Source organism: Muscardinus avellanarius, assembly GCF_963383645.1.
Source record: "Muscardinus avellanarius genome assembly, chromosome: 3".
In the NCBI taxonomy this organism is placed as follows: Eukaryota; Metazoa; Chordata; class Mammalia; order Rodentia; family Gliridae; genus Muscardinus; species Muscardinus avellanarius.
Window position 1 is genome coordinate 116132543 of NC_137788.1, and position 14402 is coordinate 116146944.

Consider the following 14402-nt stretch of genomic DNA (forward strand, 5'->3'; position numbering starts at 1 on the left):
GTTAAAGACTAACTCCCCCCCCCAAAAAAAATGCAACTCTTATCAAGGATTAATTTAATTTTCAAAACAAATACAAGCTATCAATTCACCCTTCTCAACATGAAAGTCCACCTGTGATACAACTGTCAGGTAAAAACATGCATCTTTACAATTTGGTGGTTCCAAGTTAAAAAAACAAAACAAAACAACTTGGTGGTCCAAGTTTAAAAAAAAAAACACAACAGATACCATTTCACAGATGGAAAATGAATATTATGAAAACAGGAAGAAATACACTAAGAAGCAAAAATATATGGGGAAGGAGGTGCATGTAGCTTTGACTTAACTGAAGAAACCAAGAGAAAACTGGTTTTTATAGGAAAATATGTGTTCTAGAAAGTCCCATGTGATTATTTTAGAGTAGGACTGTATAGGACTCCTATCTCCCCTAATTCCTGACTAAAAATGACATCTTGCAGTATTTATACTTCATGGCTCAGACACCCACTTCACTTGGCTTCATCTAGCCTTTACTTAAATGAGTTTTAAAACCTTGTGCTTGGGGATACAGCTTAAGAAGAAAAAAAACCACACAGAATATTCCCCTTTCTGTGGCTACTTTAGACCTGGGTTTTTTACTATGAAATTCTTGAAGAAAATTTAAATATAGGTCTTGCGTTGTTAAATCAAGTACCCCAGTTAATATTTAGAAAACACCCACTTTTGGCCGGGCGTGGTGGCGCACGCTTGTAATCCCCGCGCTTGGGAGGCAGATACAGGAGGATCGCACAGGTTCAAAGCCAGCTGCGCGCGCTGGCTTAGGAGACCCTGTTTCCAAATAAAAATGTAAAACTAGGTCTGGGAGTGTAGCCCGGAGGTAGAAGGGCTTCCAGGAACCCCAGTAACACACACACAAAAAAAACCACCCACTTTTGGGGCTAATAGCATTGGAGGTGGTACTGATAATAGAGGGATCTCTGAAAAAAGTCTGTGTTTCAAAACCAGTGTTAAATCAATCTCAGTATTGAGAAGAAAAAAAGAAGAGGCTAAAATCCCAAGGTCAGACATATTTAGAATCTTGTCCTTCTGGATCCACGCTTCCTTCAGGATCTTCATCATCATAAATGTTCTCTGGCATCTGCCATACTTGCATGGAATTGTCTTCTGATACAGAAGGTTCATTGGGATTCCAGGAAAAATCAGATATCTTGGCAGTGTGACCACCATAAATAAACAATTCTGGTGGGCCATCTTCTGCGTCTTCTGGGGACTGTTCCTCTCCGATTTTACTTAAATCCCAGACATTCAGTCTACGACCAGTACCACTGGAAACAGTCTCATTGAGAGGCGACCACTGAACCTGGAATATTCCATCCTTATGTGATCCAAAGGAATGCAACCTAAGTCTCAGATTTCTCAGATTCAGGAAGGCCACAGTCTTGTCAGCTGATCCCGTAGCAAGAACAAATTTACTATAAATTGAATGGCTTGAGTTGGAAGTATTATTCGAATAAGTGTCCCAGTCAGAAGTTTCTGGTCATCAGCAACTGACCCAAACAGAGACTCGTGGAGCAGATGCCAGGAAACATCTTCTGCTACTGCTGTCTGGCCTGAAAAGATGGTCTTTGAACAGACCACTCTTCCTTCCTTTGGAATGGCACTGATGTCCCATAGACAGACGAAATGGTCATCTGAAGCACTTAAGTGCCCACTGAGTTCTGGGTTCCAAGAAAGCCCGTCGCCTTCCTTCTGATGTCCACAGAGAAGCAAGTCTGGATTGCACTCTCCAGAAGGGACTGGTCTAGAAGGATGTTTTGTATAATCAAAAACAAGAACATACAGACTTCTGGGAAGATGGCAACTGAAAAAGGCAGCGTTTAAGGGTCCTGCTAACACTTGCTCTCTATTGCCACAAAATCAGCGCTTTTCATAGCCAGAAAACACTATCAGCAGAGAAATAAAAACTGTAAAAACAAGAACGTCACTTGATGGAGTCTTTCTTTCTTGCAAAGATGTAAGAGTTCTGGGGCATATAGTGGGCCTGGGCCTGGATTACTTCTCCTTCATGGTTGATCTTGATTTCTTTCTTTTTTTTTTTTTTGGTGGTGGTACTGGGGTTTCTGGAAGCCCTTCTACCTCCAGGCTACACTCCCAGACCTATTTTTTATATTTTTGTTTATTTGGAAACAGGGCCTCTTAAGCCAGCATGGCTGGCTTCGAACCTGTGCAATCCTCCTGTCTCTGCCTCCCAAGCGCAGGGATTACAAGCATGCGCCACCACGCCTGGCTTGATATTGATTTCTATTTCAATATTCCCACTAACCCGCCAAAGCCTCCACATTCTCCTCTGCCATAGTGTGATGCATCCAACCAAGCACGGTCATCAGGGCGCTGGACACTGGCTATCACAAGGTGGTTCATCCGACGTGTGTGTCCCCAGGACAAGTCGATGGATGCTGCCATCTTTCTCTTCTGGTCTGGTTATATCTGGGAGCCCCTGTGCAGTTAGGCTGGGCCATTCCAGAGCAGGGAATCACGCAGAAAGGGGTGCTCCTTTCCCATATTTTGTTCTCCTTGTTGATCACACGTTTTTCCACTGAGTTGTCGGCCATGGCAGCCGGCAGGCTAGCCTGGAATCCCGGGGCCATATGTCGCCTTTTAATCATCTCTGCCCAGTTTTTGTTGGTTTTGTTTCTTTTTTTATTTCTTTTTTAGTATTTCACAACACCCAGAACTTCCGTTCAACCGAGGAGAAGAACTTTCTGCATTCTGCGTGTGGCCACATTAGCTTAGTCTTCTGTCAGACGCGCTCTGGGGTGTGGAGCTGCGAGGGGCAGGTCATCGCAGGGCGAAGGGCACTGTGGGAACAGAGGTGCGTCAGCCAGGGTGAGACTTCCCGTGAGGCCACAAATTTAACTTGATGACACAGCAGCCACAACCTCCACACTGGTTTTGGGCAATCGGTGGCTAAACTCAAGTACCTCAAAAGATTCTCAGAAAGATCACAGGGAGTGCAGGAAATATTTCAGATCTAAATGGTCCATGCAACTAATTCCAGGAGACTTGGATGGTCATAGGTTAAATCCCTAACAAAACAAACAACCAGTAGATTTCCTTGTAAACTCAACTCTTCCAAATAATAAAGTTGAGGACTTCTTTCTCTTATTCTTCCTTCCTTCCTTCCTCTCTCCTCTCCTCTCCTCTCCTCTCCTCTCCTCTCCTCTCCTCCCCTCTCCTCTCCTCTCCTCTCCTCTCCTCCTCCTCCTCCTCCTCCTCCTCCTCCTCCTCCTCCTCCTTCTTCTTCTTCTTCCTCTCTCTCTCTCTCTCTCTCTCTCTCTCTCTCTCTCTCTCTCTCTCTCTCTTTTCAGTACTAGGGATGGAACCTAGGGGCATTCTACCTCTGAGATACACCCCCAGCTGTATTTTTTTTCCCCTGCAGTACTGAGGATTGAACCCAGGGGTGCTCTGCCTCCGAGATATACTCCCAGTCCTATTTTTTATTCTTTATTTTGAAACAGGGTCTCACTGCGTTGCAAAGGGCCTCACTAAGTAGCTGAGGCTGGCCACGAACCGTGATCCTCCTGTCTTAGCCTCCCAAATGCTGGGATTATTATAAGCATGTGCCACCATGCCCAGCTTTAATTTGTGTGTGTGTGTGTGTGTGTGTGTGTGTGTGTGTGTGTGTTTACTGGGGATTAAACCCAGGAGCATTCATCTCTCCAAGTTACATCCCCAGCCCCCTTTGTAAATTGAAAAAATATTAAAACAGGCTCTTGCTAAATTGCTGAGGTTTTTCTCCAGCCTGTAATCCTCCTGTCTCAGCCTTCTAAGTACTGGGATTGCAGGTGTGCATCATTATACCAGGCTCTGACTTTAATTCTTTTAGAAAGATATTGAGGAGCAGTAGAGCTGGGCCATATGGTGGTTCCATTCCTAGTCTTTGAGGAACCTCCGTACTGAATTCCATAGTGATTATACTGAAACGCCAACCAATCGTTTATAAGAGTTTCTATCCCCATATTCTAGCCAGCGTTATCATTATTATTATCATCATCATCATCATCATCATTATTTTGTGATACTGGGGATGGAACCCAGGGGTATTCTACCTCCAAGCTATACCTCCAGCCCTATTTTTAATCTTTATTTTGAAACGGTCTCACTGAGTTGCAAAGGCCTGTCCGCGAACCCAGATCTTCCTGTCTCAGCCTCCCAAATGCTGGGATTACAAGCCTGTGCCACCACGCCTGGCTTTTGTTTGTATTCTTGATGATTGCCATTCTAACTGGAGTTTTCATTTCCCTAATTGGTAAGAGTGTTGAACATTTTTTTCGTATATGTATTAGCTACTTGTTTTCTTCTTTTGAGAAGTGTCGATTCAGTCCAATTGCCCCTTTCTGCTTGTGTTTTTCTTTAGTGTGAAGTTGTTTAAGGTCTTTATATATTTTAGATATTAGTTTCTTTTTTTGTGTGTGGTACTGAGGGCAGAACCCAGAGGCTTTTCTGCCTCTGGGCTGTACTCCCAGACCTATTTTATATTTTACTTGCAAACAGGGTCTCACTAAGTTGCCGAGAGCCTCACTCAGTAGCTGAGGCTGGCTTCAAACCTGTGTGACCCTCCTGTCTCAGCCTCCCAAGCACGGGGATTGCAAGCGTGTGCCACCATGGTCAGTGATATTAAATCTCTATTATTGAAGTAGCTGGCAAAGGTCTTCTCCGTTCTGTGGGCTCTCTTCACTCTTGATTATTTCTTTTGCTGCACAAAAGCTTTAATTTGTTGCTATACCATTTATTGATTCTCGATTTTATTTCCTGAGATTTGGTGGTCTTATTGAGGAAGTGTCTATCACTGCCTATGAACCATATTTTAATCCTTTTACTAAAAGCAGAGAGAGTGGAAATATTGCCTACAATGTATACATGCGAAGTCATACATGCATTTTTACTTAAATAGAATTTTCTGCCTTCTCTGCTTCAAAGTTTTATTCATTAATATTTTAGGAAGAAAAAGAATCATTTTGGGATTTAAATGCAACCCTGACTTATTGGCTTCAAAAGTGCAAGCCTGTATATTTAAGATTAAGTCATTAATATTCAACTGGTTTATTCTAGTCCAGGCATAAGATAAAAACTTGCCCTCCTATCTAGGGAGAAGGATGAAAATAAGAGTTCCGAGACAAGAAAATCAAAGGGAAAAAAACGTCAAATGAAGACTTGAAAGTGGATTTATTGTTGTAAATCACATAGTTCAGAGTATTTTTCACCAGTGAGAGGAAAATAGATAATGGTTTGTGCCCCAAAGAAGTCAGCTCCAACCTACAGCGTTGGAAATGGCTTCAGGGCACCCACCTAGCACATGCTCTCAATTGATTGAGGATAGAAAGGAGGGACGAAAGAGAGGAGGGGTCCAACGCCACGCTCCGTGGGCCCTTTGCACGCTGAGCCTTCAGTTCTGCTCCTTGACGCTCCTCGTGGCCAGGATCAGCAGCCTCCAGAGCAGGAGCCGGAGCCTCCAGACTGCTGGCCGCTGCTCCTGCAACAGCCACAGTCGCTGCTGCAAGTGCAGTTGCTGCCGCAGCTACAGCTGCCGCCGCTGCCACCGCAGCAGCCCGAGCTCTGGTCTCTGCGGCGAAGGGACCTGCGGGGCCGATGGTGGCTCAGGCAGCAGCCACCACCTCCACCCCCAGAGCTGCAGCAGCCCCCGGAGCTGGAGCCGCAGCAGGAGGAGACCGGGGGACACTTGGGGGGACACTTGGGGGCAGGGCACTTGGGGGTGCACTTGGGAGGGGGCTGGCACTGCTGCTGGCTCTGCTGGCAGGACATCTTGGTGAGAAGCAAGCCAACCTGCAGGTCAAAATAGAAACTTACCAGATATTCCATACCCAAAGAGAACTTTTCCTATCTTGAAATCCTACCCAGGGTGAGCAGGAAGGCCATCAAAAACCAGGTGGGTCTACAGAGACTTGCTTCCAGCAAAGAGCACATCGTCTTCCCTGTGTACTTCTGAGTATTCTCAGCATGGAATGAGTTGATAAGTTTAATACTATTAGATACTGCAATTGGTGTTTCATGATCTTTATGCTATTTTAAGGGTCACTGAAGCCCATCGCTGATCCATGTGTATCTCTAGGCATGAGGTTCAGAAATTAGTAGCACCAAGCCGGGCATGGTGGTACACTCTTGTAATCCCAGCATTTGGGAGGCTGAGACAGGAGGATCGAGGTACATGGACAGCCTCAGCTATTTAGTGAGGCCCTTTGCAATTCAGTGAGACCTTGTCTCAAAATAAAGAATAAAAAATAGGATTAGGGGTGCCAGGCGTGGTGGCACACGCTTGTAATCCCCGCACTTAGGAGGCGGAGACAGGAGGATCGCGCAGGTTCGAAGCCAGCCTTGCTGGCTTAAGAGACCCTGTTTCCAAATAAAAATATAAAATAGGTCTGGGAGTGTAGCCCGGAGATAGAAGGGTTTCCAGGAACCCCAGTACCACCAAAAATAATAACAATAATAGGATCAGGAGTGTCGCTCAGAGGTAGAATGCCCCTGGGTTCCATCCCCAGTACCACAAAAAAAGAAATTAGTAGCTACAATAATCTTCTAATGGATATACATATAATTTGGGTGTGCAGAATTGGAATAAGCTTCCTCCAAGAGCTGAGCTCAGTCACTAGAAGGACTACAGAGTTATATCCCTCAGACCACAGTGACAGCCTTTCCCAGGCTAGCTCCTCTTTATCCAGAGCACACCACTGCACCTTGCCCTCTCTCCTTGCCTACCATGATGTCCTTCTCCACATCCGATACTCCCTTTCCCAGAGTCTCTCTCCAGCCCCATCTCCATCCTGCGACCCCCCCCCCCACACACACACTGTTTCCCCACAGAAACACTCACCCTGGTCTCAGCCACAGCCACAGATGTGTCCCCGACGAGGCAGACAGATGAGGAGCCAGCTGCAGGGACATCTTTTATACGGCTCCCAGGGCCTGGCTCTCGTGCAGGTGATCCAGGCCTCTGGAATGAGCCAGATGTGGCCGTTGCGTAAGTGCAACATGTGCCAGGTTAGTCCTGACATTCTCCCGCCTCACGTGGGCATCCAGGAACTCAGACTCTTTCCCTCAGCTGCGGCCCGAGTCGGGAAAACCCAAATCTTCTAGGTAGAGGATTCTGGTACCCTGGTCACTATCGTTCTTTTTCTTGCAAGTTTTAAGTGCCCTCCTTTCTAATCTCTCTCCTGAGCCAGGCCTGGCCTGTTCTCAGCGAAGTCTTTGGATTCCCCTGGAGGCAGCAGCTCCCAGTCAGGGATCAGCCTCGTGCTCTGAGATCTTTCTTCCCACCTGCTCTACACACATTTGGTCTGTTGTCCCATGTCCAGGGGTGAGCTGGAGGCCGGTGGTGCAGATGTCTCCCCAACTCTGAGGTCAGCACCATCGATCTAAGTCACTTGGAGGAATCATTACACGCTGTAACTGACAGCAGATCATGTCTTTTTTTTTATTTATTTATTTGGCAGAAACACCGTTGTTAGATGCTTATCATTATGTCACTTTTCTGGTCTCTTTTGGGATCCACTCCCTTGGAGTAAATATATTTCTTACTTTTTAGGGAAAGGGTTTCTGGAGATTAAACCCAGGGGTTTCTACCTCTCGGCTACACCTTATCCCTTTTTTAATTTTTTTTTTTTATTATTTTGAAAGAAGGTCTCGAGCCAGGCATGGTGGCGCAGGCTTGTAATCCCCGCGCTTGGGAGGCTGAAACAGGAGCATCACACAGGTTCGAAGCCAGCCTCAGCTACTTAGTGAGGCTCTCAGCAACTTAGTGAGACCTTGTCTCCAAATAAAATATAAAATAGATCTGGGAGTATAGCCCAGAGGTAGAAAGCCCCAGGGTTCCACCCTCAGTACCACAGAAAGAAAGAAAGAAAGAAAGAAAGAAAGAAAGAAAGAAAGAAAGAAAGAAAGAGAGAGAGAGAGAGAGAGAGAAAGAAAGAAAGAAAGAAAGAAAGAAAGAAAGAAAGAGAAGAACGGGAGAAAGAAAGAAAGAGAGAAAGAAAGAAAGAAAGAAAGAAAGAAAGAAAGAAAGAAAGAAAGAAAGAAGAAAGAAAGAAAGAAAGAAAGAAAGAAAGAAAGAAAGAAAGAAAGAAAGAAAGATCTCATTAAGTTGCCGAGGCTGGCCCCAAACCTGGGACCCTCCTGTTTCGGCCTCCTGAGTACTGGGATCACAGGTGCACACCAGCTATTCCTTACTTTTAATGTGGTTATGTCTGTCTGCCTGTCTGTGAGAATAGATCCCTTTAGTTAGTGCGTTAAAGTCTTTGACAGCGCTGCTGCCTAAAGGATCCCTCAGATTGGATCACACGGCTAGCAGACAGTGCTTGGGTTGGTCTATAGAGGTAAGAACATCAAATGATCATGTATGGGGCACTCTGACTCTTGTTGCCCCGTGTTATGGAGTCTATCCTGGAGTCCTGCTATCTCTGTCTCTAATTGTTTACCAAACTCATAACCTTTCTTTCTTTCTTTCTTTCTTTCTTTCTTTCTTTCTTTCCTTTTTTCTTTTTTCTTTTTCTTTTTTTTTTTTTTTTGCGGTACTGGGGATGGAAGCCAGGGGCATTCTACCTCTGAGCTACACCCCCAGCCCTATTTTTTAGTATTTTTTTAAACCGGATCTCACTGAGTTGCGAAGGGCCTCACTCAGTAGCTGAGGCTGTCCGCGAACCGCGATCCTCCAGTCTCAGCCTCCAGGATGCTGGGATCACAAGTGTGCGCCACCACGCCCGGCTCATAACCTTTCTTACAAAGTCTCTCACATCTTTCCTCAAACCATTACTCTCTGTCCCTCCATCTGTCTTTCTCTCTCTCCTCCCTTCTCATGCACGCACACACACACACACACACACACACACACACACACACACAGAAATACACACATGCAAACACACAGGCTCACATAAGCTATAGTAACCATCTGGAAAATAATTAATGTTTCTTAAAATACAAGAAGATCAATGTGCAGGAGGAATCCATCCCATTCATTAAAACAGAACCAAATTTTCCTTCTCCTCCAGGACACAGACTTCGAAGATGAGAATTAACATTGGATGTTCTGATTTTAAAAGCAGATTGGTGGTTGCCTGGAGGGTCAGGGGGGAAAAGGGCTATGAATGCAGATAAAAACAATTCTATTTTTTTAATGAAGGAGAATCTTCTAGAATTAGGCCACAAGGATGGTTGCATGGCTTGGTAAATACACTAAAAACCATAGTTCAAGTGCACATTTACAACGGATGAATTTTGTGTTGTGTAAATTCTCTATCAATAAATTGTTTGAAACACAAAAAAGAAAGTTCCTTTAGTGGCCAACTCTGCATATATTCTCCCAAGACGTATTTGTTTACTTTTTAGCAGGTCACTTCTAGAAACACCTGCTATGGAAAATAGATACGTAATGAGGTGTCCGCGGCTGCTGCTGCTGAGTTTGGTGATGACAACATGATGAGTAAATCACCCCTCATTTCTTCCCCTAGAAACCAGGAACTAACTGCCTTTGTACCAACTTTGCCACAAGACCTGAAAGCCTGGGTTGGGAAAATAGCTCTCTGGCAAATAGCTCCCCAGAAATAGCCACTGTCTCACCCTTTCTCTCTCTCTACAATCTCTACCAAAAGCAATGTCCCCATCTCATGAATTTCAAAACCCAGAGAAAACAGGCTTGGGACACAAGCCTGTGATGCCAGTACTTGGGGGGCTGAGACAGGAGGACCACGGCTTCACAGCCAGCCTCAGAAATGTAGTGAGGCCCTCAGCAATTTAGTAAGACCCTGTTTCCAAATTAAAAAAATAAAAATAAAACAGGGCTGCAGGGGTATCTCGGAGATAAAATGCTCCTGGGCTTGATCCCCAATACCACCGGGAAAAAAATTCAGATGTGAATCTCATGGAGTTAAAGATAAAAACACACACTTTGGGAAATAATTATCATAAACTAAAACAGCCTCAACCACATCTTGTCTCTTAATTTCTAACCAGCACCGCTCCAAATCCCGTGAAAAATACAGATAAAAAGGCTTCATATCCTGCCCTGCTGAAGCTCACAGTCAAATCAGAGGGAGAAGCACAGAGAAGGTCTGGGGCCTCAGTGCAGGATAAACCAGGGACAGGCGCCACTGACGGCACCTCGAGGGTCCACACCAAGCTCTCAGGGAAGCCTGTAGAGATGATGCCAGGCCACACAAGACAGCGATGATTTGGAACTTCTGGGAATAAGGTCCCACGCTGGTATTTTTTTTTTTTTCAGTACTGGGTATGGAACCCAGTGGCATTCTACCTCCAAGCTAAGTCCCCAGCCCTACTTTATATTCTTTATATTGAAACAAGTTCTCACAGAGTTGCAGAGGGCCTCACTAAGTAGCTGAGGCTGTCCGCAAATTAGTCTCAGCCTCCCAACTGCTGGGATTACAAGCGTGCGCCCCCACGCCTGGTGTGTTATCCTTGACTTTTGCAGTCTTGCGTTTATTTCTGGAATGACTTTTGTCAGTTTTTCGTGTGTGTGTGTGTGTGTGTGTGTGTGTGTGTGTGTGTGTGTGTTACTGATCTGAACCCAGAGGTGTTCTACCCTTGAGCCCCCCAACCTTTTTTATTTATTTTGGAAGAGGGTCTCACTGAATTGCTGAGGGTCCTGCTAAGTTGCTGAGGCTGGCCTCGAACCTGTGATCCTTCTGTCTCATCCTCCCAAGTCCTGGGATTACAGGCATGTGCCACTATGCCCGTCACCTTTCTTCTGCTTTAATCTTAAATGCTACTGATTTCTGTTTCACTTTTATTTTCTAGCCATCTATTCCCTCAGATTTTTTTAAACTATCATTACCATTGTTTATTATCATCTTTTTTAGCTTTTCTTTGGAGTTTCCATAAACTTTTAACCTCTGTGTTCAAACAGTGAGCTATTTTTTATCTCATGTGCGGCTCAGTTGACTCCTATGAGGTTTTATACATGGGGTTCTTCCAGTGTACTTTTCACAATAATTTTTATGGTTTACAGTATTTCCTTTTCTTTTTTCTTTTTCTTTTTCGTAACACATATCTGGAAACGTGGCCTTTTCTAGACCACTTTTTAGCAGGTTTCTGTGGAGTGGCTCGAGGTGAGGAAGGACTCAGGCAGACATCCTTTACGGTTTTTTGGCTCAAGAGCGCCCCCTTCTGTTCCCACAGAGGAAGAAAGATGGCCACATCTCTGACTCTCACTGGATGTGTCTGGGTTGGTCAGGTCTGAAGTTCCAGTCCCCGCTGGCCAGTGTGACATGGGGCACCGTGTGCCAAGGGCCTTCTTCCCCTCCGCAGAGCTGCCCTTCCACTGTCTGGAGCGTTGGCGGCACCTTACAGACACCCTCTGCTCCACCCCAGTCCTGTTCAGAGAGGGAGTCCTGCTCCGGGAGAGCCCCATGCTGTGACCCTGTATTCACAGGAGATTTCTGAGAACTCGCAGTTCTCCCCAGTCCTGTGGCTGTTCTCTGTGGCCTCATCCCAGACGCCGTGAAGCGTGTGAGCTCACACACCATTGGCCACACTCACACGTGTGCAGAATTGGAGGGGCTCTCTGTATCCTAATGACCCTGAAGGCTTGGTTTGTATGTCTTTGGTCCTGTATCTAGCCTGTGTGTCTCTGCGTGTCGGGTTTTTGTTTTGCTTTGTTTTGTTTTGTTTTGTTTTGGTGGTACTGGGGGTGGAATCCAGGGGCTTTTCTACCTCCGGGCTACACTCCCAGACCTATTTTATGTTTTATTTGAAAACAGGATCTCACTAAGTTGCTGAGAGCCTCACTAAGTAGCTGAGGCTGGCTTCGAACCTGTGCGATCCTCCTGTCTCAGCCTCCCAAGCGCAGGGATTACACACGCCCGGCTTTGTGTGTCTTTTCTTGTATGTCTGGGTGTGTGTATCTAGCCTGTCTTTGTGTAGGTATCTATGTGTATGCCGCTAAGATTGCTCTTTGCCGTGTGTGGCTTCCTAGAGAGAAACTGGTTAAAACCCGAGAGTAAGTTTACATCGTCGTTGAATAGGAATAAGAACTATGTGTATATAAAATAAGTGAGCGTAGCAAAATAAAATATTGCACTTGTCTTAGGAAGGCAATAGTAAAGTGCATGCTTAGTATGTGCAAGGTGTTGGCTTTAGTCCCCAGCACCCTCTCCTCCCCCAAAAAGAATATAAATAGGAGAACAGTGTCCCCTAGAGTTACCAGTGGCCCTTTGTGTTTTTCTTTTTCGTAACACATACATTTTCATTGGTGCATGGTAATCACACAATAGTGAGGTTCAGCGTGGTAGGGACCCGCGTGCACACCGCACGTGGGCAGCTTCCCCGGCTCCCTTCACACTCTCTCCCCTCCCCCGCACGTGGTACCAAGATTGGCACTGACAGTCTCATATCTGTGCATATGGAGTCTCCCTTCTGCCCACCTCCCTTCCACACCCCCTCCGTTGCTCCCCTGGGGTCTCTCCTCCTTGATCTAAAGTACCTCCTGAGCCGGGCGTGGTGGCGCACGCTTGTAATCCCCGCGCTTGGGAGGCGGAGACAGGAGGATCGCGCAGGTTCGAAGCCAGCCGCGCTGGCGTAAGAGACCCTGCTTCAAAAATATAAAATAGGTCTGGGAGTGTAGCCCAGAGGTAGAAGGGCTTCCAGGAACCCCAGAACCACCAAAAATAAAAAAAAGAAAATAGAGTACCTCCTGGTTCCAGATTTCTTTCCAGCTCCCACATATGAATGAAAACATACGATCCTTCGCTTTCTGTGGCTGGCTACTCTCACTCCGCGTAATATCCTTGTGTTCCATCCATTTTTCTGCAAATGACATCGTTTAGTTCTTTATGGCTGAGTAAAATTCCATTGTGTGTGCCAGGCGTGGTAGTGCATGCTTGTTATCCCAGCATTTGGGAGGCTGAGACAGGAGGATCGCTGTTCGCTGAGGCTGTCCGCGAATCATGATCTTCCTGTTTCAGCCTCCCAAATGCTGGGATTACAAGCATGCACTACCACGCCTGACTTTATTCTTTTTTTTTGAAACAGAGTCTCACTGAGTTGCAAAGGGCCTCACTAAGTAGCTGAGGCTGTCTGCAAACTGCGATCCTCCTGTCTCAGCCTCCCAAATGCTGGGATTACAAGCGTGCGCCACCACGTCTGGCTTTTTCTTTTTCTTTTTTTTTTTTTCTTTTTTTTTTTTTTCTGAACCAGGGTCTTGCTACATTGCTGAAGCCGGACTCAAACCTTTAATCCTCCTGCCTCATCCTCCCAAGTACTGGGTTTACATATGTGCACCACTGTACCCAGCTTGATAGCACAGAAACTAGAAAGTTAAGGAAAGAGAAATTAATATTCAGGGGGCAGCTAGCTGCTTGGATCACGGTCTGACTTGCTGGGAACGATGCCTGGACCCAGTTTGTCTGACATAATCACAGGGGACAGGTTCATTGCGCAAAGGAAGCGCCTACCTCCCTGCGATGATGCCTCGGCAGATCCAGACCGGAGGCCGTGCCCACGTGCTGGGGGGCAGCCAATTTGGCAGCCAGCTTGGGAGTTTCCAAGGTGCGGCTCTGAAAGAGGTGCTCGCTGCGTTTTAGGGCGCTGAGCTGCAGTCTCTCGGGGAGAAGGAGGCGTTGACTTTCCCTCCCCGACGGTGGGGCCGCAGTGTGTGTTGGGGGCTCGCTGAGCTGTGGCCCTCTTCCTTTCTTCTTTCTGGCCAGATCCCAGACACATCATGGTTAAGATCTCAGCACCCCGGTGCTCTGGCAATTTTACCAACGGAAGCCAACGCTAAGGCCTGAGGGGTAGAACAGGAAAGGCACCCAGACGGCACCCCAGAATGCCTCAACGGCCCTGGACTACATCTCTCCAGATGTTCAGTATCTGGGATCAGAAGGATCCTGCGGTTTATGTAGACATTGATGCCAGCTTCCCGTTGCCAGCTGCTAAACTGAAATTTAAATTCAGACCCATAAATAGAAAACCCAGTAGGATGCCAACGTAGGCTTGCCTGTGCTTATACTGCATGTGGAAGAGGCTGAGAAATAAAAGATCTTAGCCGTGGATTACAGTCGTGCACATCTGGAATCCCAGTACTTGGGAGGCTGAGACAGGAGGATTGAAGGTTTGAGGACAGCCTCAGCTATTTAGCAAGACCCTGTTTCAGAAAAAGAGAGAGAGAGAGAGAGAGAGAGAGAGAGAGAGAGAGAGAGAGAGAGAGAAGCCGGGTGTGGTGGCGCATGCTTGTAATCCCAGCATTTGGGAGGCTGAGACAGGAGGACCATGGTTCACAGACAGCCTCAGGCCCTTTGCAACTCAGTGAGACCCTGTTTCAAAATAAAGAATAAAGTCAGGCGTGGTGGCACACACTTGTAATCCCAGTACTTGGGAGGCTGAGACAAGAGGATCGC

The 14402-nt window shown here is 46.3% G+C and overlaps 1 pseudogene across 1 annotated transcript; it reads right to left on the reverse strand.

The window, feature by feature from the left end:
• Nucleotides 1-1039: 1039 nt before the first annotated feature.
• On the reverse strand, nt 1040-2400 carry LOC308260288 (histone-binding protein RBBP4-like; annotated as a pseudogene). Its single transcript has 2 exons — nt 2303-2400; nt 1040-1825 (listed from the first exon to the last, which is right to left on the reverse strand). The product of its transcript is annotated as a histone-binding protein RBBP4-like (transcript).
• Nucleotides 2401-14402: the final 12002 nt, after the last annotated feature.